At 39.0% G+C, this 6395-nt stretch overlaps 1 long non-coding RNA gene across 4 annotated transcripts; it reads left to right on the top strand.

The window, feature by feature from the left end:
- The first annotated feature begins 1448 nt into the window (after positions 1-1448).
- Positions 1449-6061, top strand: LOC145443213 (uncharacterized). Of its 4 annotated transcripts, XR_013916346.1 has the most exons (7): positions 1981-2414; positions 2721-2798; positions 3163-3249; positions 3422-3510; positions 3571-3632; positions 3758-5467; positions 5938-6061. It is a non-coding gene; the product is annotated as an uncharacterized LOC145443213 (long non-coding RNA). The 4 variants fall into 4 exon arrangements; XR_013916343.1 differs by lacking the exon at positions 2721-2798 and having other exon boundaries at positions 1449-2414; XR_013916345.1 differs by having other exon boundaries at positions 1977-2414; positions 2721-3249.
- Positions 6062-6395: the final 334 nt, after the last annotated feature.

Here is a 6395-nt window from a genome sequence, read left to right as displayed (position 1 = left end):
CTCATTTCTTTGCTATTCTTTTCCACTCTTCTCGTCTGGGGAGATATTCGTTGAATTATATTATATGTTGTACAGAGTACAGGCCTGAATTCGTGATGACTTTACTAGGGCTTAGGCAGGCTTCTTTTCCCAAGAAAACTATGCGCCTTCGTGATTGAGTTTGAGTCAACATATGGAATGAAATAATTAGCAACATGCTGCGTCGATTACTGTGGCGTATGGCATGCACTCTCATTTCCCTAATCTGAACGGCCATGTTACGTAGCCTAACGCACGCATCCGCCAGATGCATTCGCCATACGGACGCATGCTTAGCAGTATGAGAATCCTGACGTTTCGGTGTCTCAGTCCTTCGATTTTGTACAGAAGTACGCCGTTTTCCCGAAAACGTCTTTCTGTATCGGCTAAGATCATTTTTCATTTAAATTTGTTCAATCAATCAATCGGTTTTATTAATATTTTCATCATTTCAAAACACCACAAAACTGCGATACAATGAAAAGATTATAAGGTGTCGAAACAACTTGGAGTAGTATTTAAGATCAGACACCCACCTTAGCCTAGGCGAAGTAAAAAAAAAGGCATGCATGCACACTGAATGAAAAGTAATGCAGAGAATATAAGACGCAAGCGACAAAATGATGTGGCGGAAGGCGAGGTCGATGTTAGGTCGTGGTCCAGTAATTCTGAAGGCTGTTTATGACGAGATCGAAAGCTACAGACAACATTCGACCTGTCAATACATCGTATTGACAGGACTATTTTCTCATCACGATATTCTCACTCTTTTCATATTTTAATCGTGATATTTCCCCCCCAAACCAGCCGAACTTCTGTCCTGCCAACATGACATGGCTAACGTCACAAATATGTACTCGGCACACGACATATTTTATGATAACTAGAGTGTTTTATACGTCCCATTGACGTAATCCGCAGACCACAACAACATGTTTGATTAAATTTATGTGTCATAATGGGTACATTGTGTAGTCTATGCGGTCTGCAAAAACTGCTTTTTTCTAAATATACTTTGGCTACCATTTTGTTGGTTTCGCTCCACGAAATTAGGCCTAATTGCGTTAAGATTTCATTATTCTCAGAAATCTACATTACCGATAACATGACACACGGAAGTTATAGGAGCAAGATAACATCCTAGATATTGCGGCACTTGGTATAAAAACGTTCATATCTCGTAGGTAATTATATCGTACAATCAACTTTGTGACGGATCACTCGAAGGTAAGTGTCACTTAACATAGCCTTCGGCTCGATAATGCATATATTTATAGTGGCTCTTTATCAATATGCATTTCCCAGTAATGACAACACTTTGCGTAGCCTACTGCTCTACAGGTATAGCGACTGTAGGCCTACCTGCACCAAGGCTTCGCGATCTTCACTGGTGCGAAAAAAGTAGATGGATATGAATTCATCTATAGAAAACATGTTTATAGCAATACATTTTTTTCGCTTATTCTTGCTATATATTACATGCAGTATGCATGCTTCCTATTTACATCGTCGTCTATCTAAGCTCAGGTGGGTGTCTGATTTCAAAGACCGCTCCGAGTCGTTTCGTCACTTTCCTATCTTTTCATTGCATCGCAATCTTGTGGTGTTTTTGAAAGGATGAACTTATTAACAATGAAATCAACGTGTCTTTAATTTTAGATGAATACTAAGGGTGGATTGCACAGATGTCGATTAATCCCTAATCGCCGATTAAACGTCAGTAATCGGCTGGCTTCCGTGGCACAGATGCCGATCTGCAACTAATCGGTGAATTTTAATCGGCCAAATGTTATCCGCCGAGAGAGGTGTCTAAAAAGTTAATCGGCTGTGTGCTTCGCGTTGACTGCGGTCCGGGCAGGCTATAGGTACACTAGTATTTGGTATTGAGATGGTGCTAACTGGATGCTCTGACGTGCAGTTGCGGTATTACTTGAAAATATTGTACTCAGACACTACTACAACTGTTGCTGCATATTATGGGCGTGGGCCTACCACAGCCGATAGTACCTTATGCTATGATTACCGGTATTACATTTTTTACAGACTGTACACTGTACAGAATTCGATAGTATACTTTGGTAATAAAATACGAGGACGGAAAATTGCAACAGACAAGAAGAGTTTAGAATAATTGAATTGATAGAAGAATATATTGAAACCAAGGAAGATAAAAAGACTGATGGCAAAACAAAAGATGCGGTCTGAGATGTAATGAGTAAGAAATATGCAGCTATGAATACTAGTCCTGCGCGTGCAGCCGTACAACTGGCCAAATCCAAAATGTATTGAAAAATTTGAAACGAAAAGCAAAAAAGACATATGCATCACAATGCGTCGAATGGGCCAAAACTGGCCCACCTCCAGTTGACGAACTCCTTGGAAAAGGTTTTTGATAGGTAATTTTACTGGCAATTCTTTAAAATTCGCAGTAGGAGATGTATTGTTTCCATCCGTGTGTATCGTGACTCTCTGCATGCTTCATACTCACGTTTTAACGCTCGTTTTGAACTGAATAGACAAATTTTGATGATCATGAAAACATGGATTTATTGTATTTTTGTAATTCCCAACAAACTAACCATAGCCAGAGACTGCTGCACGTCATCAGCTATACGAAAACGACACATGGGGAACACTGCTCGGCAAATTCCTAATCTGAAATTGATTTTTATAGCACTGGTATATTTATTATCACTTTTCAGACCTTATTCCATCACAAATTGAATGTTTGAAACATCGGTATGACTACGATTGCGTATTCGATAGTCACATGAACAATGGTGAGTGCATTTAGGACATCAACTTTTTTAATATGTTACAACCAACGGCAGAGGAACTTGCATCCAATTTTAACTTGCAACAGTCTGGCTTTGCTACTGTGCGTGTGCAGGTGCCTGAGCAGTATCGTTGGCCATTATTATTGTTAGGCTTGCAACTTGACTTGAAGATTTGACTTCGAGTCAGGATTTCTCATACCGTATGTCATATTGAAGCAGTGACTCGAGTCAAATCCATTCATCCTATTACAACTCGAGTCAAGTCATGATTTTAGTCCTCCATGCTTCCTATAGATAAACCGTGAAAAAATCAGTAACTTATCTAATGTATTTCTAACTAACATTTTTAAATAAAATGTTTATTCAGATGCATATTCCGAAGATTCAGTTTGCACCTTCATCATCGACGAGGATGTGAACACAGAGGCTGGTTCTTCATGTCACAACAGCGATGGTAAGTTGAGGTACTAATTTGAAATCCATATGAATAGTGTTGGTACTAACATAGCCACACGAATACTTCAAATAGAACATTGCGGGTTGTTTTGATTGACATTAACATTGCTCTATTGAATTTGAACTCTATTGAATCAATACAACTGTTGTTAACCATAGTTTTCTTGCAGCAAATGAAATTGCTGCCTTTTCGTTGCTGATGGCGATGTGACGCTTCCTTCAGTTCCCTCGACAGACTTCAGGATGGAACACCAGACCGGTAAGTGTTAGCATACAAAGATGGTGATGCAACCCACAGTTTATTCATTACTACATTCAGATATGCAAGATGAAACAGAACACAAAAAGCTCAACGGCAATTGTCTTGAAAAAGAGAGCCAGGTGTGTTGCTGAAAAATCATATTTTAACTATAATGTTGGTGATCAAAATGTGGTGTTCAGAAATGAGCATCCTGGAAATGGCAAAGAAGCAGCATGATATCAGAATGAAATATTTTGAATTACAGATGCATATCAAGTACCAGAAACTGGAAATGGAAAAAGAACTGCAAAATTGAGAAAATACAGCAACAAATCGAAATAGCACAAAAACCAGACTTGGACAACTAGTTAATTGGCTGTATAATTAGAATAGTAAGTGCAAAATGCCAGTAATACTTAGTAGCGTTGTGCAGATTTCCAAATTTTCACATATTCAGTAATCCCTATTTTGATTTAATTGAAAAATGACTACTGTGTCTATAATTCTATTCTAATTTGGAAAAATATGCAGCCATAATTATCATCATAGTCTAATAATTTTGAAAATCTGATTTTCTAGTTGTCCAATTCTGACTACAGCATAGGTTACTGGATCTCGTAATAAAAATAATTGACGAGGAATTGAATGTGTGGTTATTGGTGTTCAAACACGAGATGAAATACTCAAGACATTGTAGAGAAGTGATTTTGAACAATCTGTCTGCGCTGAAGTCGTGCTCGGTTGTGCCTTCACGTTATCGGTGTCGCTAAACTACAGGGTATATTCCAATGGATTTGCTCGGTCTTTGACCAATCTTCTTGGCACTCTCTCTTCTGCTAGGCTCTCTAACATCTGGAGGGTAGCAAGAACATTGAGGTATGGATCCATTGTTATTCTCAGTCGATATTGCACTATATTAATGTAGCTCTCTATAAAACAGGTTGTATTGAATTTTATGGTTGACCAAATTCTTGATAAACTGAAGTGGGGTTTGGCTGTCAACAAACAAGATTACTCAACTGGGTAACAGCAGATAACTTTGCATTGCAAAATTGTAACATAAATGCATTACTGTTGGTACAGCACTTGAGCACATGTATGCATATGACTTATTATATGATAACATCGTCACATTGCACAACAGTTAGATCCTTGCAATGGCTGAAATTTACTTCTACACTCCCGCAGAGCCAATTGTCATTGGTATGGAGAAATCAAAATGGTACGGTATGCAAATGTGTGTGTATGAGCTCAATTTGTATATCTTCACATTGGTAAAGCGGCTATCATGACTAATGCACCAATAAACGGAAAATATAGTTCTATCTGAAAAGTATCTATCTAGATCTAGATCCCTGAGTAATGAGATAAATGTCCTGCAATATACGAAATTTGTAGTAGAGTTTCTGGCACAGCAATACCGGTATAAGACGAAGATTTTGGTACGCTATTCCTACAATTCCTCTTTTCATAACCTCAAAACGTTTGTTCTGACGTTCATAACCTTATAAGTGTATACACTGTGCAGTAGCAACAGCTTAGTTAGCTGCTATACGCACATGACATCAACTAAACATACATATCTACGAAGAGCTCATCTCTCCGTTATGACGACACAGTTCATATCGCCACCGAACGAAAACAGCTGATTGCTAACGTACGTCATTTGCGTCGATTTGCGTCAGTAATCCGCGATAAGATAACTCACAGGCGAATCCGTATCTGTACCACAGAGTCACCAGGTGACCTTGCTCGCTGATTAAATTATCGCCGATTAAGGCAATCGGTGATTACTTTTCAATCGGCATCTGTGCAATCCACCCTAAGACACTTGTTATCATACTCCTCGTGGGACTAATGGCGATCGAGAGTGAAGCAATCATAGCTCCACCGCCATCACGCCGTCGATCCACGTGGTGGGGCAGACGACGGTTTTCTTCTTCTCGTAGACGACTCATCGTTTTTAACCACGGAGGTACAGTATGCATAGAAAAAATTATTCTCGTCGCGATTGATTGAGATTCTGGAAATGAATCATATCAAACATGGACAACTATAGAATTCTAGCTGTCTATAATTAGACTAATTGGATCGTAATGTCGGTAATCTAATTCAAATCTCATTTGTAAAATATTTCTACTCACTGCTTCAGTTGAACTTGTGGTTTTCCTGAAAATACTACAGAAGAGCTGTATAGTGTGAAACGAACGGAGTTTGCTAATGAGAATGTAACTTTGATTTGGTATGAACCGAGCTTCATTCCATTTCCAAGTTTTTGTGAATTCAGTAATTCTAATTCTAATCAAATTTGGAAAAATGTGGCAGGAAACTTGCCAGGGACCGGCGGTTGAGAACTACTGGTATATAGTATACTAGTCATAGATAAATATTACCAACCCAATATTTTCATAGAATTTTAAATGAGGCAAGGATATTTTTATTCAGATGTCGGCGAAGACATGGACGTTTTCCAATGAAGAGCCTAGCCTCGCAATGAAATCGATATAATGTGTCGTTCACTTGTTACTGCGAAGTGTTTGGGTCGACGTAATAAATTGTGACTATGAAACGGACCGTCTGGGAATTAACGGAAGCAGTGGTGTTTAGTGTATTGTATAAAGCGGGCGAATTTACTCATCGCTTTTCAGCAGAATCATAGGATATATCGCAGAAAGATCTCGTCAAGATATCGTAGCTGAAAGGCCAAGGTTTGATCGGAGGCTGTACTAAACAAGACTCGATCGCAAAACTTGTCAGCTATGTGTATGTCAGGGATGTAAAACATCTGACCCGCCAGACGATCCCATCCTGCCTACGAAGCAATTAGATCAGTGATTCCCAAACTGTGTGCCGCCACAGATTATTATCGGGTATGCCGCGCGTCTTTCTGGAATTTTGAAAAA

Source organism: Botryllus schlosseri, chromosome 7 (assembly GCF_051294905.1).
Source record: "Botryllus schlosseri isolate E-star chromosome 7, Bs_hap1, whole genome shotgun sequence".
NCBI classification, from domain to species: Eukaryota; Metazoa; Chordata; class Ascidiacea; order Stolidobranchia; family Styelidae; genus Botryllus; species Botryllus schlosseri.
The sequence above is the reverse complement of the archived record's forward strand: the minus strand, read 5'-3'. Positions and strand labels throughout refer to the sequence as shown.